General features: G+C 42.1%; 1 protein-coding gene across 4 annotated transcripts in view; it reads left to right on the top strand.

Annotated features, from left to right (window-relative positions):
• The first annotated feature begins 7,674 nt into the window (after positions 1–7,674).
• The window catches only part of CDC42 (cell division cycle 42), a 47,010-nt gene continuing 27,041 nt past the window's right edge, over positions 7,675–27,643 (top strand). For 2 of the 4 annotated variants that reach the window (XM_007522605.3, XM_007522607.2), the window contains exon 1: positions 7,675–7,811. The gene's annotated coding sequence lies outside the window, so the exon portion shown is untranslated. Of the gene's footprint in view, positions 7,812–8,177; positions 8,315–11,237; positions 11,327–27,643 lie in introns of those variants that run through there. The other 2 variants (XM_060205526.1, XM_060205527.1) reach the window with 2 other exon arrangements.

The following is a 27,643-nucleotide window of genomic DNA, read 5'->3' as shown; positions in this document are numbered from 1 at the left end:
GGAGGTAGTCTGGATATAGTTCATCTTTGCATGTGAAATGCCTAATAATACATAATAGCCTAACTGCTGAATATTGGTCACCATGGATCCATGAAAAATGACTCACATAAATGATTCTTACATTGTTTTCAAGCACCAACTTCATCACTGTGCCATGTGGAGACTTTTCTCTCCCCATTCCATCTCATTCACTCTTCCTCCGTCACTAATATTATCTCCACCAGAGATGAAGGAGGCAAGCTTGGGCTAATTAGAGAAAAGGTAAGTAGGAAACAGGCTCGGTGAGTTCTGCTCTTTCTCTAACTCCAAAAAGGTTCCAGCGCTCTGGAAAAGCACGGCACAATGTGGAAAGGAACGCTGAGCACCAGGAGGGGTGGTGCCCTCAGTTGGAGTCTGTGGGATAGGCTGCAGCCACAGTACCTAGACTTCCTAAAGGCAGGACAGGCCATACTAGGAGCACAGCTGAAGTCCTAGCAGCAGAGCTGGGCTGCTGGTTAGCCTGGGTCCTGACAGGACCTTAAGTGGACCTTAATGGAAGAATCAGCTAGAGTCTCAGTGAAAGCAATTTACACAATAATACTCACCTTATAATAACAACAGTCAGCATTTATTTTTGTTTTACTTAATTATCTCTGACTTTTAAAAACTGTAATTTTTTTACAATATTACTGGATTATACTGGGAGAATTTCACACCACTGCCAATATTCTATTACCATCCCCACCCACCACCACCACCGTAATTCTCACAATGTTTGAGAGACAGTTTGGTCACTTTTTTTTTTTTGCAAGTGCTTTATGACTTTTACTTATTTAACTACTTTTCTTTTCTGATAGAGTTTTCACAGAGGTGGTATGATTCCACTGCTCCTGGTACCCTTTTTTTTTTTTTTCTTACTTTTCTTTCCAGATAGAGGGAGAAAAAGAGACAGAGAAACATCACAACACTGTTCCACCACCGCTTATAAAGCTTTTGCACAGGGGCTTGAATCCAAGTCCTTGAGTATAGTGAAGAATATATTCTATAGGGAAGCCCATCTCCTGGCCCCCTATTTCTGATTTTTCAATTTACTGAAATATTGCACATCAGAAAAGTCACATAAAACAAATGTACAGTCTAATGAATAATTAAAAAAATGAACATCTAGGGCCAGTGATATAGCATAGTAGTTACATAAAAGATTTTCTAGCCTGAGATTCCCAAGCTCCGGGTTTACTCACTGGCACTACCATTAGCCAGAGCTGATCAGTGCTTTGGTAAAAATAAAAAGATAATGGGGCCAAGTAGTGGTTCAACCAATAGAGCACACATGTTATCATGTATGAGGACCCAAGTTTAAGCTCCTGATTTCCACCCATGGAAGTAGGGGGAGCTTCAGAAATGGTGGAGCAGTGCTATTGTTGTCTCTCCTTCCTCTCTTATCTCTATCACCCTTTATGAAAAAAAAAAGAAAACATAAAATAAAACTAGTATCCATATAAGCACCAACTAGATTATCAAACTGAATGTTGCCTTCCCTAAAGCCCTACTCCCACCCCCTCCAAATTTGTGGCAGCTGATAGTCAGATTTTTTTTTTTTTATAATAGTCATTTCCTTGCTTTTCTTTGTAGTTTCCACCACCTATAAATCATGCAGAAAGTCTTAAATGGATATTTTCTCCTGTAAATCCACAGACTGAAGACCACAAAGGGGGGCTGGGCAGTGGCACACCCAGTTAAATGCACATAGTACTATGTGCAGGGACCTGTACAAGGAGCTGGGTTTGAGCCCCCACTCCCCACCTGCAGGGGGGAAGCTTCACAAGTGATGAAGCAGGTCTGTACATGTCTATCTTCCTCACTCCCTATCTCCTCTCCCATCTCAATTTCTCTATGTCCTGTTAAAAAATAGAGGGGGGGAAAAAAAAGGAAAAAATGGCCACATGGAGCAGTGGATTTATACAGCCCACATAGAGACCCAGCAAAAACCTTGGAGGCAAAAAAAAAAAAAAAATACCCCAAAACAACAACAAAAACTCAAACCCAAAAAAAACCCACAATGAGGAGCCTCTTTCATGTGGCTCCTCCTCTTCCTCAGTGAAGTTTCTCAGGCTCTAGGGAGGATGGTGGTGAATGTATGGTCTTCAGCCTCTAGCAGGTGCCTAAGTGCTTAGTGTGTTTATAATGCCTGAAGAGTACTGAGGAACATGGAGATATATCCAGAACTGAGCCTGCCTTAGGAGCTTAGAGCTTAGAGCTTTGTGCAGAGAAAGCATGGTAGGGTCCTGAAAGAGTTGATCAGATAAGTGGTATGGGAATTTAGAAGAGACAGAGATCACTTTTTTTTTTTTAAAGGAAGGGCAATGAGGAATTTCTTTTTAATATTTATTTATTCCCTTTTGTTGCCCTTGTTGTTTTATTGTTGTTGTTATTGATGTCATCGTTGTTGGATAGGACAGAGAGAAATGGAGAGAGGAGAGGAAGACAAAGAGGGGGAGAGAAAAATAGACACCTGCAGACCTGCTTCAACGCCTGTGAAGCGACTCCCTTGCAGGTGGGGAGACCAGGGCTTGAACCGGAATCCTTACACAGGTCCTTGCACTTTGTACTGTGTGTGCTTAACCTACTGTGCTACCTCCTGACTCCCAGAGATCTTTTTTAATAGTAGTAAGCAAAGCAGGCTTTGTGGAAGATGTAGCACTATGTTTGCTTGCTTAATTCTTATTTATTTTTTTCCAGCCTACTGCTTGGTTTTGGCTTATGGCAGTTCTGGGGGTTGAACCAGAGTGTTACAATTCAAGCTCTAAGGCCTGAGCCAAGACTATAGTTTTAATTGCAGTGCAAACACCAAATAGGCTAAAGACTTGGAAGAATCAATGAATAAATGTTTCAGTTTGTGTTACAAAGCCAGCAAAAATTCTCCTTTACTCAAAGAAAGAACTGTTCCCCCCCTCCCCTTCAGGCCTCCAACTGACTGAATAAGTTCTAAAGAGAACACTATCTATTCTCAGGGTCTACTGAGAGGTCTTGGGACTCATCAGTCTCCATAGTAGCCCAAGTCAATTCTCAATAATTTCTCCCTCTCTCCTATATTCCATGGGTCCTAGGACTGATACAGAAGGGAAAAAAAACATAATTTTGACAAGGTAAGTTGGTGCCAGTTTATAGAGGACCTCGACTATCTAGTCAAAAGACTTAGAATTTTATGTTAAAAGACAAAAGAGAAAAGAATAAGACTTCCTGATCAAGCAAGGGACTTAATAAGAGCTGAGATCTAGGAAGATGAAGGCTGCATGGTACAAAATGAATCAAAAGAGATGCTTTTTTGGTGCCAGGTGGTAGTGTACCTTGTTGAGCACACATGTTACCATGAGCAAAGACCCAGGTTCAAGCCCCCAATTTCTACCTGAAGGGGGGGGGGAGCTTCACAACTGGTGAAGCAGAGCTGCAGGTATCTCTGCCTCCTTCTTTCCTTCTCAATTTGTCTGTCTCTATCCAAAATAAATAAAAAGAAAGCATCATTTTAAAAAGGAGTCCTTAGTTGTACAGTATGCAAGGGCCAAAAGCAGATATAGGCCCCACAAAGTAGGTAGGCATTGGAAGATGATTTCAGTGGTCCTTATGGAAAACCTGTATATCTGGATATTTGGAAATAGAGGATGTAGACAAGATCGTGCATGTTCAGGGTGGTATAGCTGTAGACAGGGATGGTAAATGTAGAATTAAATACTATACATGAGAAGGCAGAGGACATGGTGGTGCATGGCCGAGTAATTCACCAAATATCTTGCCATTGTCAAGGCTGGGGAAATAACTTGTAGAGCACAGGATTTTCATGCCTAAGGTCCCCATTTTAGAATGTCAGTGGAACCAGACTAGCTTCTTTCTTATTCATATGAAACTCTCTCTTTTTCATTTACATGAGATAAACTAAATCTTTAAAAATTGTGATTGGTGGGGGCTGTATTGTTAAATGGGAAACTGGGGAATGTTATGCATGAACAAACTATTGTATTTACTGTTGAATGTACAACATTAATTCCCTAATAAAGAAATAAATTTTTAAAAATTGTGATTGGAACAGAAACCCATTCAACTTGACACAGGCAGCATAGGGAATTTATTGGCAAATGTGACTAAAAGTTGAAGCAAGACTGGCGTCAAGATCTCCACACCTATGGACATGTACTTTTTGACAAGGGTACCCAAACTATTAAATGGGGGAAAGGAGAGTCTCTTCAATGAATGGTGTTGGAAATACTGGGTTGAAACATGCAGAAGAATGAAACTGAACCACTATATTTCACCAAACACAAAAGTAAATTCCAAGTGAATCAACAACTTGGATGTTAGACCTGTTTCTAACTTGGATGTTAGAAACTGTTGAATACTTAGAGGAAAATATTGGCAGCGCCCTTTTCCATATAAATTTTCAAAGCATCTTCAATGACACAAATTTAATTATAAAGAAGACTAAAATGAAAGTAAACCAGTGGGACTACATCAAATTATAAAGCTTCTGCACAGCAAAAGAAACCACCACCCAAGCAAAGAGACCCCTTACAGAATGGGAGAAGATCTTTATATGCCATATACCGGACAAGAGACTAATAACCAAAATATATTAAAAGTTTACCAAACTCAGCAAAAGACAAAACAAACAAACAAAACAAACTACACCATCTAAAAATGAGGAGAGGGTATGAACAGAATGTTCACCACAGGAGACCCAAAATGCCAACAAACATAAAAAAAAAAAAAGCTCCAAATCACTGATTGTTAGAGAAATGCTATAGTATATACATAATGTTATATGGGGAGGGCAGATGAAGATTTTCAGGCTGTTCCTCCTATTAATATTATTCAGCTTTGGCTAGTGGGACACTGGGGATGGGGCAATAGAAGGCTCGAATCTGGGCAAATGGCAAGCAAAGGGATAGATGGAATCAAGTGAAATGCTACTGCCTTTTGAGACTGAGACAACAATGAGATACTGCTTCATTCCTGTGAGAATGTCATACATCAGAAAGGTAGCAGCAACAAATGCTGGAGAGGTTGTGGGGATAGAGGAACCCTCCTGCACTGCTGGTGAGAATATAAATTGGTACAACCTCTGTGGAGATCAGATTGGAGAACTCTCAGAAGGCTAGAAATGGACCTACCCTATGACCCTGCAATTTCTTTCCTGGAGATATATACTAAGGAACCAAACACACCCATCCAAAAAGATTTGTGTATAATTATGTTCATAGAAGCACAATTTGTAATAGCCAAAACCTGGAAGCAACCCAAGTATTCAACAACAGATGAATGGCTGAGCAGGATATATATATATATATATATCAATACTACTCAGCTATTAAAAATGGCGATTTCACCATCTTCACCCCATCTTGGAAGGAGCTTAAAGGAATAATGTTTAGTGAGATAATTCATAAACAGAAGGATGAATATGGGATGATCTCACTCCTAGGCAGAGGTTGAAAAGTAAGGTCAGAAGAGAAAACACTAAGCAGAACTTGGACTCGAGTTGGTGTATTGCACCAAAGTAAAAGACTCTGGGGTGGGAGGGAGGATTCAGGTCCTGCAACATGATGGCAGAGGAGGACTTAGTGGGGTTGAATTGTTATGTGGAAAACTGAGAAATGTTACCCATATATAAACTGTTGTATTTTTACTATTGACTGTAAACTGTTAATAGCCAATAAATAAATTAAAAACAAAACAAACAAAAGATCTCAAACAGTGCAACTAAAACTTAGTTTCCCTGTCTCCATATCTCAGCTCTGTTTCCCTTCTCATCTTCATATCATTTTCAGGCAATCTGTAGGTGGCTGCTAGTAGTGCCATAACATCCTGACCTGAGCAAACAGATTAATTCAACTATCAGGTCTGACCGAAGTCCCAGAATTGAATCTTGTTGGGTCATATGCCCAACACTGAAATGCTATGATAAGAGGGCTCTTTAAAATGCTGTTATCAGTAGAGGCTGGACCCTGTGTTTATGCCTGTCAACTCTTCTAGAGCCGCATGGATTGAGAATCTGAGATGTTGCTCAAGGAAAAGTGAAAGTGCTAGGGCTGGGTGGTGACTCACTTGGCAGAGACAGGTTCAAGTTCCCAGTATCCATTTTCGGGGTAGGGAGAGGGTTTCAAAGCATTGGAGCAGTGCTGTAGGTGTCTCCCCTTCTCTTTGTCTCTATCTCTCTTATCTCTCACCCTTTATCCAAAAAATAAAATTGGCACCATGAGTCATAGAACATGTAAGCACAGAGCTCCAATGATAATCCTGATGGGAAAAAAATGCTATGACCAGAAGAAGGAGGAATAGACATGAATGTTAGCTGTGTTATATGGGGAGGGCAGATGAAGATTTTCAGGCTGTCCCTCCTATTAATATCATTCAGCTCTGGCTAGTAGGACATTGGGGATGGGGCAATAAAAGGCTGGAGTCTGGGCAAACGGCAAGCAAAGAGGTAGATGGCATCAAGTAAAAATGCTACTGCCTTTTGAGACTATGAAAAGGTGGGAGAGGGCCCTTCTAACAAAAACTTGACAACATAACAAATTGTTAAGTGAGTTCTTATCCTTAGAATAAAGACAAGAAAAGCCAACTAATTGAGTGATACCCCATCAAGATTAGGTTTGAACCTGACCCATACCATTGTTGAAGGAAGTCTGTGCTATGTTCTCTCTCACTTGCTTTCTGTATCTAAAAATCAACAAAATAAAAAATATATAGTTGTTCTTGTTTAATTAAAAAGTCCAAGGGTTGGGTGGTGGTACACCTGGTTGAGCACACATGCAAGGATCTGGATTCAAGTCCCCACCTTCAGGGAGAAGCTTCAAGAGTGAAGTAGTATTGTACATGTTTTTCTATCTCCCCCTTGCCTCTCGATTTCTCTGTCTCCCTCCAATAAATAATGAAAATATTAAAAAGTTTTAAAGAAATTATGTCTATGTAAATCAGATATATGTTGAATAAGTGTTTAAATAGTGGTGGTGGCTATTAATAAGTGAACCATACAAATAAGCTGGAAAACATCTGAGAACAACGTTGCATACTTGCAGGGAAGACTGATTGATATAAACTTTGTGGACAGCATGATCAGAAAAGCTGAACATCAACCCAAGATCTGCTAAAGATCAGGCAGGCAGGGGAACCAGTATATGCAAGGTCTTGCGTTGGGGAGGAATTTCTGACATTAAAAGATGGTATGTCTGTAAAAAGGAGTAGCTGGGTGTAGGCAGAGGTGGGAAAGGTGGTGCTTAGTTCTCACAGTATTGCTGGCTGAGTACAGCTGAGGAGTCAGGAGGTAGTCTACTTGCAGTGAGTATCATAGCTCTTCTTTGAGTAGTTTCTTTGTAAACTAAGGATGACCATATTTCGCTTCATAAGGATCAAAAGAAATATGGGCGGGGGAGATAGCATAATAGTTGTGGGAAAAGACTCAAGCCTGAAGCTCTGAGGTCTCCTGTTGAATCCCCAGTACAGAGCTGAGTAGTGATCTGGTTAAAAAAAAAAAGTAAATAGCAGCGCTTTGCACACGACTATTTTATTACAAATACAACCTTTTGAAAAACAAATACAAAACAATAAAACCTGGTGCGCGAGCATCAGCTGACGCGTGCGCAGGAGGCGAGCCCTACCGAGCTCCGGGCTGCACTCAGACACCTCCTCCGAGCGCCGGGCCTCTGCTAGTCTCGGGTGCCGCCCACTTCCGCGGGCACCCAGCCGTGCGTCGCTGCGTGCTGACGTCAGGCGCGTGCCCCTGTCCGGCAGTCGAGGAGACCCCGCGCAGTGCTGCCAACGCCCCGGTAAGAGAAGCTGAGGTGAGTGCGGGAGGGTCTCCGCGGGAGTGGCTCCACTACCTCCCTGTCCCTTCCGCGTTGTCCTCTGCTGCTCCCCGTTCACCGGGACGCCCGAGAAGGGCCCCAGGAAGCCCGGGAACGCGGGGTGCCGGGCTCGCGCTTTGGCGTCCGCGAGCCCAGGTCCGCGTCCCACCGAGGGAGGCAGGGCAGGGGGTGGCCCCGGAGTGGGCGAGGGCGCCGGCCCTCCGAGGGGCGCGCAGAGTGGTGCCAGGTGCTGGCCGGAGGGCGCGGGCGGGGCCGGGCTGTCACCGGGCAGCGGCGGAAGGAAGGGGTCACACCCATCCCGGCCGACTAGTCCCCCCACCTTCTTGCTCGCAGCCCCGAGGCCGGCGGAGGCCCGGCGCTTAGGACCTCGGCGGCCGCGGAGCCACTCGCCGGCGGTTGGGCCGAGCCGGGCGTGCGCGGCCTGGGCTCCGAGGCGGAGTTGGCCCCTGGGCTCGGGCTCCGACTTCCTGCTTCTCCGGGTGCCGCGGACATTTTGCGGCGGGCGGGGGGAGGGGAGCGGAATTGCTAGGCGGCGGTGGGGAAGTGGCGGTGGGGCGGGTGGCGAGCGGAGCCCCCGGCTGTGCCGGGCCGCGCCGGGCCGCGCCGGGCCGGGCGTGTCCTGTCCGGTCCGCCCAGCGCTGCGCTCCCGGCTGCGCGGCGCCTGGCCCGGGGCGGCGCGTGTCTGCTGGGTGGGTCAGATCGCCGCTTCTCCCGGCTGCTTTATTCCTGCCTTTGCTTGAGTTCCTAATCAGCATTTCCGTTTGCTTCTTGGGTTCTTTCTCCCTTTCTGTTCGACTGAAGCTTCCCTTTCAGAGTTACCTGTCTCCTGAAACTGCCTTCTGCCGCTTGCTTGATTCCTCTTACGAGGGGAAAATTTTCTTTGTTCGTCTGCTTTCCCCCCTTTTTCTCTTCCTCCCCTTTAAGCCCAAGAAAAACGCAGTGTGGAAGATTACGTCATCTCAGCATAAGGGGCGAGAGTTTAACTCCTACAAGTCGGGGACTCAGTTAAGAGGCGTTCTGCGGCCTCTGTTGGCCATCCGGCCGCATATCCTGCTGCCTCCCAGTACATCGTATTCGGAAACGAGCTTTTGAAATCTTGGCAGTTTCTAAAAGCCGGGGACGTTAGATACCCGAGATTGGGCAGTGTTTAGAAATAGCGCGTAAGACAACACCTTCCACAGCCCCTGGCATAGGCAGTAGCTATGGCGCTTTGTTACTCAAATGAGGTCGACTTACTCGTGGGATCATTTCTTTAGTCCAAAAGGGCTTTCCCAGAGTGTTCAACTTCCATATTGATGCAGAGTATTATCTAAGTTGTCTGACGTAAGCTGTTTTGTGGCAACGGCCAGGTGAAATCTTTTAATTTTCACCGCTAATCTTTGCTTGCAAGACTCTAGAAGGAGTCCTGGGTTTTTAACTAGTGAAACTTGATTGGTATAATTGGATTTGGGTTCGCAATACTTGTTTCCCCAAATGCTAGGTACACTCTAAGCTCTCCACTGACTACAGGGAACAGTAGCACAGAAAAATGCTAGTACTGTAAAGCAAATGAGATCCATTTGTATAATGTATCCTTACAAGGAAAGTTCATGTTGGAGCAAGTACTTTGCTATTGTTTCTCATTTGTATAGGGAGAACATTGCTATGAAGCACTTAAAAGAAGTTTGTATAAATCAGCTTTCTGTAATGTGGAGGTGTTGTAGATGATTGATAGAGGTAGAGCATGGATCTTCTGAATACATTTGCTTGCCACAGTGTACTGTTTTGTTTTAAGAATGCAAAAATGGAACACTTCTTTGCTGTCTTAGTGTGTCCTCTAAGAAGTTCAAATATATGTCCATTTACATTTTTTAACAGATAGAATAGTTTGAATTTACGCTTATTAGAGTGAGACAAGTGATGAGATTGGTATTTAAGTTATAAAAGTGAGTTCTTATTTCTTTCCAGACTTCATATTCTCTTAGTGATTATTAATTTATTTTACCAGAGCACTGTTCAGCTCTGGCTTATGGTGGTGTGGGGGATTGAAAGAGTCTCTTTGCATACCATTATGATATCTACCCCCACCTACTTCATATTCTCTTAAAATAGACTCCTATAATAACACCTATTTTCAGTTAAATAACTTTTTGGAAATCTAATGCAGGTGCTACAAAGGTAGTCAGGAAAATATTAGTGAGATTCTTGAATCTATTAGGAATAATTATTGACCTTTTCTATAATTTCAATGTTAGGAGTTTTTTTCTACTTTTTTTTTTTTTATCAGCTGTAAAGAAACATTTAAGCGTTTATTTAAAATGGTTACACTATTTTTGAGTTGGAGAACTGTTAACTTTGGAAAGGTACTTAGAGTGGGGATGTCTGGGTGTTATTGACATGCATGTTTGGAGGTAAAAGTATACTTTTATTTAGTTATATTTTAAATGCATTTCGTTTTACATTTCCTTCTTTTCTTTTTTAAGATTGATTTCATATAAGGTAAAGAGAACTTCACATGAATACATGTGAAGCCAGGGACCCCCAAACAGGCTGCAAATAGAACTGGGACTCTCAGGCATGCAAGTTCTACTCTCTACCAGTTGAACTATTCACCATACCTTTGTTTGTTTTTCTGAGAAGACAAGGAACACATTAAATTACAGAGCTTCTTTTGCAGGAAAAGGTGGAGTTAATATTTTGTTACTTTATGTCAAGTAGGAAGAGCTGTATATCCCACATTAAAAGACGCTATTCTTAGCTTGCAGAATGTCATATTCCTTGTTCATTTCTAAATATGTGTTAATTTCCTCTACAAGAAGTTCTGTGAGAGGAAGACTTTGAGTTGGCTTGGTCAGCTCTATATCCCTAGCATCTAGAATAGTGCCATGTTTCAGAACTTATGTGCTGAATGAGTGAATTTAATGTCTTGAGTGTTAAAGTTTTCTCTTCCTGCATTTCCCATAGACCTGCGTACTGTATTTCTTGAGACTGACATGTGTGCATGGTGAGCCATATCCATATTTGGATTCATTGAGGTGATCTGCTCTGAACTTGACCAAATTCACCTGTTTAATCCAGTGCCTTCTGCAGCTCCACTAACTGAACAGTTTACCATTGCTTAGCACATCTTTTTTGATCACCAAATCATATTTTCTAAAGTTACTCTGGACTTAAATGTTTGTTTCTGTGCCTTCCATTTCTTTGTTTGCAGATAGCAGTTTGATTTGCCATTTCTTCCACTTTACTCAGTATCATGCTTTACTTTGGTCTTTACCAGTTTATTTTATTTTTTATTTTTTTCTTTGTTTCCAGGGTTATTGCCTGCACTAAGAATCCAAGTCTCCTGGAGGCTGTTTTTCCCTTTTGTTGCCCTTGTTGTTTATCTTTGTTGTTGCTGTCGTTGTTGGATAGGACAGAGAGAAATCAGGAGAGGACTGGAAGACAGAGAGGTGGTGAGAAAGATAAGACACCTACAGACCTGCTTCACTGCCTGTGAATCGACCCCCTTGCAGGTGGGGAGCTGGGGCCTTGAACTGGGATCCTATAGCTGGTCTGTGCGCTTTGTGCCATATGTGTTTAACCCACCACCGCCCAGCCTGTCTTTACCAGTTCATACTTTCATTTACTCATCCTTTTAGTCCAAGATACTTGTTATAAAACAGTTGACATTACTTATTATTTCAAGTGTACTTTCCACTGTTAAGAGTTTTGAATGTTAAAACTACCTTGTCAACCCTGGGATGTCCTTACATTCCAAGAAGTGAAACCAGGTGGTTCTTTTTTTTTTTTTTTTTTGCCTCTAGGTTATCAGTGGGGCTCAGTGCCTGCACTCTCAATCCACAGCTCCTGGTGGTCATCATTTTTCCATTGTTGCTATATAGAACAGAGAGAAATTGAGGGAAGACAGAGAGGGAAAGATACACACCTGTAGACCTGCTTCACCGCTGGTGAAGCGACTCCCCCTGCTGGTGGGGGGGGCAGCTCGAACTGGAATCCTTAGTCGTTGCGCTTTGCACTGTGTGCACTTAAACCTGTGTGATACCTCTGGACTCCGAAATCAGGTGTTTTACCACCAGTTTGCTATTTAAGAAATTGTGAAGAAATATTTTTCTCAGATACTTTCTTTTTTGCTGTCTTTTAAAAATTTTATTAGTGACTTAATATTGATTTACAGAATTATAACGGGTATAATTCTGCACTGTTCACACCACGAGTTCTGTATGCCCATCCCCTCCACTGGATTCTAGAGTAGCTCTCCCAAATTCACAGGTAAAGGTTGACTATTATTTCTATAATTATCTGTCTATACTTACATATATATTTGCCCATTTTTTCCATAGTCCCATTTTTTTCTTCCTTTCCAAGTTACAGCTACACCTATTACTCCTTTCTTTTTCCCTCTTCTTTCTTCAGATCCTGGTGGAGTTGGAATTCAAGCCCTCTGTTCATTTTCCCTCTATCATTCCCTCCCCCACTGGGAATATGGACCAAAAAACTTTTTGGGGTGTAGACGGTGGGAGTTCTGGCTTCTGTAATTGCGTCTCCACTGGATGTGGGCATTGGCAGGTCGATCCATATACCCAACCCGTTTCTGTCTTCCTCTAGTGGGATAGGGCTCTGGAGAGGTGAGGTTCTAGTATAGATTGGCGAGCTTGTCTGCGCAGGGAAGTCAGGATGAAATCATGATAGTATATGAAACTTGGTGGTGGGGCTGTTGCACAGTGGGTTAAGCGCGAAACTCGAGTATGTTTTAAGGATCCCAGTTTGAGCCCTGGCTCCCCACCTGCAAGGGAGTCGCTTCACAAGCAGTGAAGCAGGTCTGCAGGTGTCTACCTTTCTCTCCCCATCTCTGTCTTCCCCTCCTTTCTCCATTTCTCTGTCCTATCCGGCAACAACATCAACAACAACAGTACTATTAACCACAACAATGATAAAAACAAGGGCGACAAAAAAAAGGGAAAATAAATAAATAAGTAAATAAAAAGTATATGAAACTTGGCCAAGGAAAGGTGGTAAGATACAAAGCAGGTCAAAATGATTCATGGACTGGAACCAAAAAGTAGAAATGATCCAGCAGGTGGTGCAGTGCATAAAATATTAAATTCTCAACCAAAAAATAGGAATAGGGCAGATGCAAATAGGGATCTTGGGGTGGAAAGAAGCAAGGAACTATTTTAAGTATGTTCCTAGGGTCCCATGACTTTTGTAGTTTTTGCTGGAGTTTGATAGCTAACGTGGAGTTGGACAAAAATACTGTCTGGGAAGATGGTATCAGAGTTGAGAACAGGGCTAGAAAGTTGGATTAGGGCAGAGAGTAGCTCCCAGACTTGAACAAAATCTATGAATAAAATTAACTGTCTACCCCATCAAATTGACCTGGGGCCCACATATACATACATACATACATATATATATTTATATTCATATTTAGCACAGGATCCTGAATCCTTCTGAATCCATGTTGTTCTGATCTTGCAGTTCTTTGAGTAGCAGGGTAGGATGAACCAGCCTGCCTTTGGAGAGTGGGGCAGTCCCTACCATTGATTGCTTTTTAAAAATTTTATTTTTATTTATTATTGGATAGAGACAGAAATTGAGAGAGGAGAGGAGATAGGGAAAGAGACAGACACCTGTAGCCTTCAGTACTCACGAAGCTTCTTCCTACAGGTGAGGACCAGGGCCTTAAACCCAGTTCCTTGTCACTGTAATGTGTGTGCCACCACCTGGGACCCCATTGCTATCTTCTTTTTTTTTTATATTTTCCCTTTTTGTTGCCCTTGTTTTTCATTGTTGTTATAGTTATTGTTGTTATTGATGTCATCATTGTTAGATAGGACAGAGAGAAATGGAGAGAGGAGGGGATGTCAGGGAGAGAGAAAGATAGACACCTGCAGACCTGCTTCATTGCCTGTGAAACGACTCCCTTGCAGGTGGGGAGCTGGGCCTCGAACCGGGATGCTTATACTGGTCCTTGCGCTTTGCGCCACGTGCGCTTAATCTGCTGCACTAGCGCCCGACTCCCTGCTATCTTCTTTAAAGTTTTGTTCTTTATCTTTACCAGGACCATAGGAACCAGAGTGTAAAGTCTCAAGTATACTGTTTGTCTGTAGACTAGTAAGTAGCATAAGTAATGATTTGTAATTCATTAGAAATTTCAGGCTCCATTGGAGTCTTGAATCAAAATCAAGATCACTTGTGATTTTTATGTACACTAAAGTTTGAAACATCCTGTTTAGGGCTGCTAGAGAGATTGATGTTTTAAAGAGTTTCAGAAACAATGTTGAGTGCCTTATTTTTTAATTGATCCTCCTAAGGAAGTTTATACAACCTGACTACTTTTTGGCAGTTTACCAGAATTTATTGCCAGAATCATAATCTGAAAATGAATGTGAAGCCTATTTGGCTTTTAAAGGAATTAAAATGTCTTTCCTACTGTGTAATCTTATTGTCAGACACTAAGTTGTTGGGAGTCGGCGATAGCGCAGCAGGTTAAGCGCATGTGGTGCAAGGACCCGCATAAGGATCCCGGTTCGAGCCCCTGGCTCCCCACCTTTAGGGGAGTGGCTTCACAGGTGGTGAAGCAGGTCTGTAGGTGTCTGTCTTTCTCTCCCCATCTCTGTCTTCTCCTCCTCTCCCCATTTCTCTCTGTCCTATCCAACAACGACGACAAGGCCAACAAAAGGGAATAAATAAATATTTTTTTAAAAAAAGAAACTAAGTTGTTGTTGAAAGTTATTAAACTACCACTGCCCACATTGTATTAATAAAATAAGTTCTAGTGTATCAGTTATACATTTGAATTTGTGTCATTTTATTGAAAACTAATTGTAGGGCATATGATAAAATGGTTTATGTAATTGTTGGTTATATTGATGAAATACAAAGTTGACGTTTAATCGTTCAGCTTTAAGAACTTTTATGCTTTTTTTTTTTTTTTAATTTTTACTCATTTGGATAGAGACAGAAACAGGGAAGAGGAAGAAAGAGGAACAGAGAAAGAAAGAAACCTGCAGCTTTGCTTCACCACTTGTAAGGCATTCCCTCTACAGGTGAGGACCAGGGGCTAGAACACAGGTCCTTGTGCATTATATAACATGTATAATCTACCAAGTGTGCCACACCCAGCCACGCCCCCCAGTTTTTTTAATTCACTATATTTACAATCATAAAGGAAATTGCTAATAACTAAAATCTAGTCTTTTTTAAAAATAGTATACCAGGGCCTCTAGATTCTTGATTGATATCAAGCTGCTAAGTGACCAAATCTGGGTCAACTTCCTCTTTTTTAATGTATTATTTAAATACCCCCCCACCTCCACTGCTCAGCTCTGTCTTATTATGGTGGTGCTGAAGATTGGACTAGGACCTGAGGACTTGAGGACCTGAGTCATGAAAGTCTTTTACATAACCACTATACTGTCTCCCCATCCCACTTTCTCATTTTTTATTTGAGAGGTTGAGACAGAAATTGGAAAGGCACTGCTTTACCATACATGGAATTCCCCTGGTATATCCCATAGTATTCTTATTTGGTGTTGGAACTTGAACCTGAAGTCTGGTGCATGGTACAGTGAGCTGTTTTGTGGCCCCTAAAAATCTAGTCTTAGTTGACATTTTGGTTAAAAAAAAAAAACAAACTGATCCGGGAGGTGGCACAGTGGATAAAGTATTGGACTATCAAGTATGAGGTGTCCTGAGTTCAATCCCCGGCAACACATGTACCAGATGTCTGGTTCTTTCTCTCCTCCTATCCCTATTTATTTAAAAAATAATTATTAAAAAAAGGCACCAGGCGATGGCTCAGCAGGTTAAGCACACATGGTGTGAAGTGCAAGGACCTGCATAAGGATCCCAGTTTGAGCCCCTGGCTTCCCCCCTGCAGGGGGGTTGCTTCACAGGCACTGAAGCAGGTCTGCAGGTGTCTTATCTTTCTCTCCCCCTCTCTGTTTTCCCATTCTCTCTCCATTTCTCTGTCCTAGTCAACAACAGCAACAAAAATAATGATACAGCAGCAGTAAACAAGGGCAACAAAAGGGGGAATAGCAAAAAACAAAAACAAACAAAAAAAACCACCTCTCTGTCTCTCTGCTGGGACTTTATTGCTGTGCGTTCTTTCCAAATACAGAGAAAGAGGAAAAGACACCACACCAAAGCTTCCTCTAATGAGATAGGGACTGGGATTGAAGCTGGGTTACATGGCCAAGTACATAATTTAGGTGAGCTAATTTACTGATCCCCAAATTACTATTTTTTTTTTAAATTGACGTTTTCTCTAGTAACTTTTCTTTTTTAAATTTTATTTTTATTCATTTATTATTGGATAGAGACAGAGAAATTGAGGGGAAGGGGTAATAGAGAAGAGAGGAGAGAGACAGAGAGACACCTGCAGCTCTGCTTCAGCACTTGTGAAGCTTTCCATTCTGCAGATGGGGACCAGGGGTTTGAACCTGGATCCTTGTGCACTGTAATGTGAGCACTTAACCAGGTGTACCACCGCCTGGCCCCTCTAGTAACTTTTTTTTTTTCTTTTTTAACCAGAGCACTGTTCAGCTCTGGCTGATGGTGGTATGGGGGATTGAACCTGGGACTTTGGAGCATTAAGTATAAGTCTCTCGCATAACCATTATGCTGTCTACTCCCAACCTCTAGTAACTTTCTCTCTTTTTTGTCTCCAGGGTTATTGCTGGGGTTCTATGCCTGCACTATGAATCCACTGCTCCTGGAGGCTGTTTTTTCCCTTTTGTTGCCCTTGTTTATTGTTGTTACTTGCTGTCATTGCTGCTGAATAGGACCAAAAGAAATGGAGAGAGGAAGGGAGGACGGGAGAGAAAGACACCTCCAGATCTGCTTCATAGCCTGTGAAGCGACACTCCTGAAGGTGGGGAGTGGGGTGCTTGAAGCAGGATCCTTACGGTGGTCCTTGCGCTTTGTGCCATGTGTGCTTAACCTGCTGCGCTACTGCCTGGCGCCTCTCCCTCTCTCTCTCCCTCTCCCCCTCCCTCTCCCCTCCCTCTCCCCTCCCCCTCCCCCTCCCTCCCCCTCCCCCTCCCCTCCCCCTCCCCCTCCCCCTCTCTTTTTTCTCCCCCCAAATCTTTAAAAAAATTTTAAAAACTTAAAAAAAAGAATTATTCCCTTTTGTTGCCCTTGTTGTTGTTGTTGTTGGATAGGACAGAGAGAAATGGAGAGAGGAGGGGAAGATGGTGAGAGAAAGACACCTGCAGACTTGCAGGTGGGGGAGCCAGGGGTTCGAACCAGGATTCTTGTGCCAGTCGTTGCGCTTTGCGCCACCTGCGCTCAGCCCGCTGCACTACCCCCTGACTCACTCCTTCCTTCCCTCCCTCCCTCCCTTTTTTCCTTCTTTAATTTATTATTAGAGACAAAGAGAAATTGAGAAGGGAGGGGGGGATAGAAAGACTCTTATGAAGTTTTCCCTCTTCAGGTGGGGACCAGGGTCTTGAACCTCGGCCTTTGAGCACTGTAATGTGTGTGCTTATCCAGGTGTGCCACCTCATGGCCCCCTCTAGTTAACTTTTTCTTAAACTACTTGGTGCATGAAAAATTCATCAGCACCGTTCCCAAGCAGTGTGTATAGAGTAGTGTTTTCTAATACTTTTCGAATCAAGGCAGACATACTTGTATGCCACACTAGAGGAAGCTGCTCTTGGCTGACTAAAGGTGCTGCAGATCTCAGAAGAACTGGGGTATCAGTGATACAACACCCGTGTCCATTCTGTATGATGCAAGTGGCAATATGAAAACGTCTGGTAATGGACATCAAGCCACAACCATCCATTCCAACTAAAAGATTTTCACTGTTATCTTGTAGAAACAGAAGATACTAAAAACATCGAATCAGAAGCAAATGAAATCAGGAGATGGAGTAGAATAAAAGAATACTGTGCTAGCTAGTATTAAGGATTATAAGAAGAGGATACATTTTATTGAAAGCATAAGCAAGACTCCATACAATCCAATTTATATCATTGGTAGGCAATTTAAGAATACTTGTAGGGGTTGGGCGGTAGCCAGCGGTTAGCTCATGAGGTGCAAAGCGCAAAGACTGGCATAAGGATCCCTGTTTGAGCCCCTGGCTCCTCATCTGCAGGGGAGTCGCTTCACTCCCCCTCTCTGTCTTACCCTCCTCTCTCCATTTCTCTCTGTCTTATCCAGCAACAAACATCAACAACAACAATAACCACAACAAGGCTACAACAACAAGGGGGAAAAAATGGCCTCCCCGAGCAGTGGATTCATGGTACAGGCACTGAGCCCCAGCAATAACCCTGGAGGAAAAACAAAAAAACAAAAAAACACTTGTAATGTTTTTGATTTGCTTTGAAATCCAATTAAAGCAGAGTATGAAGTTTCAAGAGTAGGAAATAAAAGCAATTTTTTCCCCCCCAAGTCACTTGATTGAGGAAATGTTGATTTACATGACTCTTGCTTGTCAAAGGGATATAGCTTTCCATCTCCCCAAGATAGGGTAACATACCTCACCACCATGTTATCATTACAGGTCACTGGGTCACTAATCACCTTTTGGTCCCTTTCCACCTCCTCCTTTTAAGACTTTGAATTTGCTGAAATGGATTACAGTTTATTATTCATGTTTTACCATGTAATTTTCCTCCATTTTTTAGAGATTTTATTTATTAATGAGAAAGATGGGGGAGAGAACCAGACATCACTCTGAGACATGCACTGGTGGGGATTGAACTTAGAACCACATGCTTGAGTCTAATGCTTTATCCACTGCACCACCTTCTGGACCACCTGGCTTTGTTTCTTAAGTCCTACTGTTATTGAGGTCATCTGGTATTCATCCTTCTCCTGACTTGTTTTACTTAAGTCTCTCCAGATCCATCTGTGTTTTGGCAGAAGAGAAGATCTCAGTTTTTCTTTTTGCTGAATAATAATTATATATGCAACAACTTTCTTCATCACTCATCTGATTAGTGACAGATTGTTTCCAAATGGAAAAATAAAAACGACTCTTTTGTTGCCACAGGGACTTCACCACTCCAGGAACACTTTTTTACATAGAGACTTGATTGGGAAGACAGCATAATAGTTACACAAAATGACTTTTATGTTTGAGGCATCAAAGGTCCCAAGTTCAAGTTCAGTCCTCTCAGTACTACTATAAACCAGAGCGGAGGGAGTCGCTGGTGGCACAGAGCACAAGGACCAGCGTGAGGATCCCAGTTCAAGCCCCTGGCTCCCCACCTTCAGGGGAGTCACTTCATAGGTGGTGAAGCAGATCTGCAGGTGTGTCTGTCTTCCCCTCCTCTCTCCATTTCTCTCTGTCCTATCTAAAAATGACATCAATAACTACAACAACAATAAAAAATAAGGGAAAATAAATATAAAAAATTAAAAAAAAGATGAGCAGTGCTCTGGATACAAAAAGAAAAACCTAAAAGGCACCAATCAGATAGTGAGACAGGGAGAGAAAGACATCAGACCACCAAAAGCTCCTTTCAGTGTGGTGAACTTGAACTTGGGTTGTGCCTATGTCAAAGTATACTACTCAAGTGAGTTTACTGGCCCAATAACAATTTCTTAATGAATTACCTACCGCTTTATGGATTTTTTTTTCATTATAATAAAACTTCACCGTAGCTACTGGTATTTGTTTTTATTATTATTTTTTAATATTTACTTATTTTCCCTTTTGCTGCCCTTGTGATTATTAATGTTGTTGTTGGATAGGACAGAGAGAAATGGAGAGAGGAGGGGAAGACAGAGAAGGGGAGAGAAAGATAGACACCTGCAGACCTGCTTCACCACTTGGTGAAGTGACTCCCCTGCAGGTGGGGAGCCGGGGGCTCGAACCGGGATCCTTGTGCTTTGCACTACATGCGCTTAAACCGCTGCACCACCACCCGACTCCCTAGTGTTTGTTTTAAAACACTTAGTTGACTGCTATTTGAGAGGAACTCAATTTTAGGATTTTCTAAAGTGAAGGTAAACCATCAGTACCACTTGTAGGATTTGAGATTAATAACATAATTTTATTTTAGTTTTAGGTATTTTTATTTATTTATTTGTAAAAAGGAAACACTGACAAAAACCATAGGTTAAGAGTGGTGCAACTCCACTCAATTCCCACAACCAGAACTCCATGCCCCTGATAGCTTTCCTATTCTTTAACCCTCTGGGAGTATGGACCCCAGGTCATTGTGGGTTGCAGAAGGTGGAAGGTCTGGTTACTGTAATTGCTTCCCCACTGAACATGAGTGTAGACAGGTCAATCCATACTCCCAGCCTGCGCCTCTCTTTCCCTAGTGGGACAGGGTTCTGGGGAATCAGAGCTCCAGGACACATTGGTGGGGTTGTCTGTCCAGGGAAGTCTGGTTGGCATCATTCTAGCATCTGGAACCTGGTGGCTAAAAAGACAGTTAACATATAAAGCCAAACAAGTTGTTGACTAATCATGAACCTAAAGGCTGGAATAGTGCAGGTGAAGAGTTGGGTGGTCTCTGTTTTGTAGATAGCTAGTAGGCATATTTTAGTTATACTAGTTTTTTTTTTTTTTCCCCTGAGCCTGACATCTGATATGCAGGTGGATCCAAGTTATTGTCTGGGGAGATGATGATGTCATGCTTAGAAAAGGACCAGAAAGCTGGATCAGGGAAGAGAGTAGCTCCCAAATACGGGAAAGGTGTATATAAATGTTGTTGATTGTAAAACCCATCAATTTGATGTGATCAGGGGCCCATATTCAGCTTAGGAGCCTATATGATCTCTGCATCCCTGTAGATCCGACCTCACATTCTGTGAGGTAGGAACATTCCAAGCTGCCCCAATATCAAGACCCATCTTTCTCAGGTTTAGCATAGAGTATGTTGTCCATCCTCCCTCTGGAGGATGGAACATTATGTACTGCTGTTGATCCCAGTTGAAGGCAAGTCCTACGGGGTCCCACAAAGGGTTCTGTTTTTGTTGTTCCTGATAGAGATGACTGGTAACAATGGAGAGAGGGATTTATTTGAGGGCTACGCCCATCATGTCTGTTTGGGAATCTCAGAACTCCCCGAATAGGTCCCCAGCTGATAGGGTCTGATAGCGACTAAAGAGTCATTAGAGTATGCCAGTCTCTTGCACTTATTCAGCTTTTGCAGTCCTTGCTTTGATAAGGTTAGCATTGGAGTGAGGGAAGTGTAATAGGAAGTAGGTGAGGAGGCTATCTAAGTCTAAGTAGACTCTATTTCATTATGACTTCATACTGACTCACTACAGACTATTTTGTACTTTAGCTTTCAGGTGTATATTTTGCCCTAATTTATGTGAACATATGCCCTATCTCATGGGACCTGGTCTATATCTAGGTTTTGAGACTTTGTTAGGAAGTGAACCACCTGGAGTAGAATCACAGAATCCTATGAGAGGAAAGGTCTCACCCGAATAATGAGGCTGAAGGGCTGGCATTCCATGCCTAATGTGTCTGGATACAGTATGAAGTGATAAAGCAGTATGAAGTGATAAAGGTGGTACTCATTGTGTTGGTTAGGTTGGGATCAGCAGATGCAATATCATTTGGTATGAATTGAGAGAAGCATGCAGAAAAGTGAGCCCCACTCTAGAGGCCTCAGGATTGGGGAAATATAGGCTCTATAGAGGAAGTGGGAGGTCCCTGCTGTCTTAAGGTTTAAGAAGGCAGTAGTTACTGCTATAATCACAATATTTAGCAGTTGGGTTAATTTTGAATATCTCTTTTTTAGGATTTGTTGTATCATACACAACATCACCATAATTTATGTCCTTTGACATTATTTGTATATAGGTGTGTCACTGGTTGCTTCTGTTCTCCCTGGTCTAAGTTAAGAGAGTCAACATATCAAAGACTCAGCCTATGTATGGTCTGTGCATATTAATTAAATAGTGATTTATATGAATAAAAATTAATAGGAGTGTACATAAACACCATTCCCTCCACCAACAGACTATGTCCCAACCCATCCTCCTGCCTGCAGCCTCATGAAGCTGAACATCTACCCTCACTCTCCACCCAGGGTTTTTACTTTGGTGCCATACTCCAAATTCAGTCAAATCCTGCTTAAGAGTTTCCCTCTCTGTTTCTCTTTCTCAACTTCTGTTTATGAGTGGGATCATCCCATACTTGTCTTTCTCTTTCTGACTTAGCTCAGTTAACATAATTTCTTCTAGCTCCATCCAAGGTGGGTCAGAGAAGGTGGGTTCGTTGTTCTTAATAGCTGCGTAGTATTCCATTGTGTGTGTATATATACCACAGCTTTCTCAGTCATTCATCTGTTGTTGGACACCTGGCTTGCTTCCAGGTTTTAGCTATTATGAATTATGCTGCTATGAACATAGGCACACACACATCTTTTTGGTTGGGTGTTATGGAGTCCTTGGTGTATATCCCTAGGAGACGAATTACTGGGTCATATGGAAGGTACTTATCTAGCCTTGTGAGAGTTCTCCTTTTAATGGGTGAGTTTAAGCCATTGACATTTATTGATATTATGGATTTAATGTGGGGCCATTCAATAATGTTTTATTTGCTCTGATATATGGCAAGTAGTATGGTGATGCTCTTTTTTATAAGAGGTCTTTTAGAACCTCTTTCAGGACAGGCTTAGTGATGGTTTCCTCCTTTAATTGTTGCCTGTCTTGAGAAGGTTTTGATCCCTCCATCTAGTTTAAATGAAAGTCTAGCAGGATATCTTATCCTTGGTTGAAACCCTTTTTCATTGAGGGCTGGATAGATATCTTGCCATTCTCTTCTGGCTTTTAGAGTTTGAGTGGAGAAGTCTGCTGATAGTCTTATGGGTTTTTCCCTTCATGTGACTTTTTGTTTTCCTCTTGATCATTTAGGATCCTTTTTTTTAAAAATATATTTTTAAAATTTATTTTCCCCTTTTGTTGCCCTTGTTTTTTATTGTTGTTGTAGTTATTATTGTTGTTGTTAATTGATGTTGTTGTTAGATAGGACAGAGAAATGGAGAGAGAGGGGAAGACAGGGAGAAAGATAGACACCTGCAGACCTGTTTCACCACCTGTGAAGCAACTTCCCTATAGGTGGGGAGCTAGGGGCTCAAACCGGGATCCTTATGCTGGTCCTTGCACTTCACACCACCTGCTCTTAACCCACTGCACTACTGCCCAACTCCCAGGATTCTTTTTTTTGTATTTATTTATTTATTTTCCCTTTTGTTGCCCTTGTTGTTATAATTGATGTTGTCGTTCCTAGATATCACAGAGAGAAATGGAGAGAGGAGGGGAAGACAGAAAGGGGGAGAGAAAGATAGACACCTGCAGACCTGTTTCACGACTTGTGAAGTGACTCCCCTGCAGGTGGGGAGGGGGGTGCGGGGCTCAACTAGGATCCTTGCGCTTCACCATGTGCACTTAATCCGCTTCACTATTGCTCGACTTCCTCCAGGATCCTTTCTTTATCCTTACTTCTTTTCATTGTAACTATGATGTGTCTTGGTGTCTTCAGGTCTGGGTTGATTCTGTTTGGGACACTCTGGGACTCTTGGATCTTAATGTTCTTTCTGCTGTTTAGGTCTGGGAAGTTTCCTCTATTATTTTCTCTAGAATGTTTACTTCCCCTTCCTCACTTTCTTCCTCTGGTAGGGCAGTCATACAAATGTTACTTCTTTTGAGATCATCCCATATGTCTCTTTTGCTTCCAGTGCCTCTCAATCTCTTTTTGAGCTCTTTTACTTCTTTCTTATTTCTCTCTAGCTCATCCTCTGTCTGGCTAATTCTGTTTTCTGCTTCTGTTAGTCTGCTTTCCCTTCCCTCAGCTTCTTTTTTTCAGTTCAGTTATAGTATTAGCTTGTTCTGCTAATTGGCCTTTTACCTCAGTTATTTCAGCTTTCAGTTCTCTAATTACCTCGATGTAGCTAGTATTTTCCTTGAAGGTCTCATCTATTGTTTCCCTAATTCTCCATCTATTGTTTCCTCCATAGTTGTCTTAATTTCAGTGATTATTAGGTTTACTATGCTTGCATACTTTTCTTATCTATGGTTACTTCTGACTGATTTGGAGTTTCTTCTGGGCTCCTATCCTGATTCATTGTGGTAGCAGTTTTATTTGTTCTTGATTTAGCCTTTTTTTTTTTTTTTTTGGATGTGTTTTTTATTTTTCTGTTCTGTCATTCTTCAGTTGTGTTTTGAGTACAAGCCACGCCATGCTATACTAAAGCCCTTTCATAGATGCAGTCACAGACCTCAGAAATTACAGCAATAGCAACTGAAGGAAGGATTGATACAGTTCAACCAATTATCAGTTAGCCAAACGGCACTACCAGTCCAAGAAAAAATAGCAACCAAAACCAAAAGAAAAAGAAAAAAAGGGAGAGCAAGAATAGACAATTATGCAAATATACTGTCCACTGTAAATTTTAGGGATAGCAAGAAGAGAAAGGGAAGTAGAAAAGAGAGACACGCGCACACACAGAGAGCATGCTGAGCCAGATTTCTTCCACAAAATAATTCCCAAATGAGTATCAGTGAATTCAGAAAGCAAAAGAAGAGAGAGAAAAAAGAGCAGTAAAAGAAAAAGTGTTTTTTTTTTTTTTTTTTTTTTTACTATCTAAGAGAAGAGAAAAAGGAAAGTGGAGGGAAGAGGGAGAAACAGGTTCCTCTCACAATGGATGGGACACCCAGTCACGTATCAATTTAAAAAACAACAACAGTTAATTTTCGTCAACCTGAGGAAGGAGGAGGGAAAAGGGACACGTGTATATAATAATAGTAATAATAATAAAATAAAATAGAGTAAAAAACCCAAACTTGGACTGCTCCGGAATGGCTACAGGTAGCTTGAGAAAGACAGCCTATTATAAGAAGTATCCAAAAAAAAAAAAAAAACCTCCAGGTATACTTTTCCAAACAGGGCCGAGTCTCTGATTGGTCAGGTATTTTGTTATTCAGAGCTTCAGCCACCAAAAAAAAAAAAAAAAAGAAGGAAAAAGACTTAGAATGACACTCCTGGTGAGCCTGAAATCATGGTAAAGAAAATTGCTCAGCAGGAAGCCTGCTAGGAGTGGCTGCCCAGCCCTTTGGGGCTGTTTTTGGTCTCTGTTTTCCAGCTCAAGAGTGGGTTATAGGACTCTTTTTTGGTGTCACCCTGACCACCTCTTGTTCACCCTCCTACAGAAGGCCCAGTATCCTACCCTATCCAGAGAATCCCAGGTTGTAAGCAGCTTCTGTTTGAAGCTCATGCCAGCTGTTGTTTCCAAGTTGCCATCTTGGCTCCGCCTCCTAGTTTTAAGTATTTATTTGACACAAAAATTGTAAGGGAGATAGGGAGATAAACCTGCAGCACTACTTCACTGCTTGTGAAGTTCCCCTTGCCCCCTGTGCCCCAGTGGGTGGTTACTGGGGGACTTGAATGTGGGTCCTCATGTATGACAATGTGTGTTTTACCAGATGTGTGCCATCACCTGGTCCCAAATAGTATGATTATAAAATAAACAATTAGATATTATTTATTTTACCAGAAAATAAACCCAAGGCTTTGTGCATTTGTGTTACCACAGCTAAGTATTATTATATTTTGCCATTGAGGTTATCACTGGTGCTTGATAGCTGTACAGGGACTCTACTATTCCTGGTGACTTTCTTTTCTTACTGTTTTTCTTTTGAAGGGGGGTGCGGGATGATGAGATACCTACAGCAGTACTCCATTGCTTGTGAAGTTTCCCTGCTAGGCTTGAACCCAGATCCTTTTCTATGGTAACGTGTGCTATGCCAGGTGCATTACGACCTGCGTCCTCCCCTCTACCCATTGACTTGTAAAAGTTCTTTTTTCAAATTATTATTGGTTAGAGACAGAGAAATTGAGAGAGTAGGGGGAGAGGTAGGGAGAGAGACAGAGATAACACTTGCAGCAGCTCTACTGCACCACTCATGAAGTTTCTCTCCTGCAGGTAGGGACCAGGGGCATGAACCCGGGTCCTTGTACATTGTAATGTGAGTGCTTAACCAAGTGTGCCGCCGCCAAGCCCTGGGAGGAACTTTTTTTTTTTTTTTTTTTTAAGGACAGCCAGAAATCAAGAGGGAAGGGGTGATAGAGACAGAGACACCTGCAGCACTGCTTCACCACTTGCAAAGCTCTCCCCCCGCAGGTGGGGACCAGGGGCTTGAACCCGTGTCCTTGTGCATTGTAATACATGCGCTCAACCAGGTGCATTACCACCCGGCCCCCAAGGAACTTTTTTTAAGGAACTTTTTTTAACGAACTTAGAACAGCCAACCAAAAGTAACCCCAACCTCATTATGCAAAGAATGTGTCTTTCCTCATGATTATCTCTCTCAGATAACAGGTATAAATTAAATTAAATTAAATGGGGAGTCGGGCGGTGGCGCAGCAGGTTAAGTGCATGTGGCGCAAAGTGCAGAGACTGGCAAAGTGTAAGGATCCTGATTCGAGCCCCCAGCACCCCACCTGCAGGGAAGTCGCTTCACAGGTGGTAAAGCAGGTTTGCAGGTGTCTATCTTTCCCCTTCTCTGTCTTCCCCTCCTCTCTCCATTTCTCTCTGTCTTATCCAACAACATCGACATCAATAACCACAACAATGTTAAACAACAAGGGCAACAAAAGGGAAAGTAAATAAATAAAAAAAATCAAAATTCTTAAAAAAATGTAGTTCATTAAATTTATGTTTAGTAAAGTTTAAATTACTAAATAAATAAGTAAATTAAATGATTTTTATATTCCTGGCTCTGACAACTAGAACCAAAGGAAAGTTTTAAGGCAAAAATATCTTCATTGCTATGTGATGAGACAAATAAAAGGAAACACATGCAAGAAAAAGCATAGGCACTGCTCTTAAATGCTTAATCATCCCCTATGCAATCTCTACTAGTTTATAAATTCTTAGACTGGCCTGACATTCATTCCGTTTGGCCCTATGAACACAACAAATAAATGAAGCAACCTTTACCATATAATTCAAACATTTCCAGCTTATATTTTGTACTATTTGCATACTTCATAAAACAAGTGAAGGTACTAGATATATAAGTACTAACAAGAACTATGCATTTATTTTCCTTTTAAGTTGACTGATGAACTTTCATATTTTAAAATCTAATAATTTTGGAGAAAGGAGATGGCTCACCTAGTATATCACATACCTTACCTAAAATGAGGCCTTGGTACTACATGGGAACACAGTGGTAAGTACTGGGGGAGCTCACGGATGGTAAAACATACCAAGGTTGCCTCTCCATCTCTTAATTAAGAAATTTTAGGAGCCAGGTGGTGGCCAGTCTTGCTAATTATTTTATTTTACATTTTTATTTTTACAGTTAACCAGGGGTTATCTCTAAGACTCCATGCCTGCACAATGAATTATTTTCCTTTCTTTCTTTTCTTTTCTTTCTTTCTTTCTTTCTTTCTTTCTTTCTTTCTTTCTTTCTTTCTTTCTTTCTTTCTTTCTTTCTTTTTTGAATAGAGGTGGAGAAATTGAGAGGAGAGGGAGAGAGACAACTGTAGCACTGCTCATGATGCTTCCTTGTAGATGGGAATGGGAGGTGGGAGTGGGGCGAGCTTGAACCCAGGTCCTGTGTAGGATGTGCCATTAACATCTGGTCCTAGTCTGGCTTGTTTTTCCCTTAAAGAAAGCAACGGCTTAAGTGCACATGGCGCAAAGCACAAGGACCACCATAAGGATCCCAGTTTGAGCCCCCAGCTCCCTACCTGCAGGGGGGTTGCCTCACAAGCAGTGAAGCAGGTCTGCAGGTGTCTATCTTTCTCTTCCCCTCTGTCTTCCCCTCCTCTCTGTTTCACTCTGTCCTATCCAACAATGACACCAATAACAACAACAGTAATAACAACAACGATA

This window comes from Erinaceus europaeus, chromosome 13, assembly GCF_950295315.1.
Source record: "Erinaceus europaeus chromosome 13, mEriEur2.1, whole genome shotgun sequence".
NCBI lineage: Eukaryota > Metazoa > Chordata > Mammalia > Eulipotyphla > Erinaceidae > Erinaceus > Erinaceus europaeus.
Note: the sequence above shows the minus strand (reverse complement) of the source record. Positions and strands in the feature narration are given on the sequence as shown.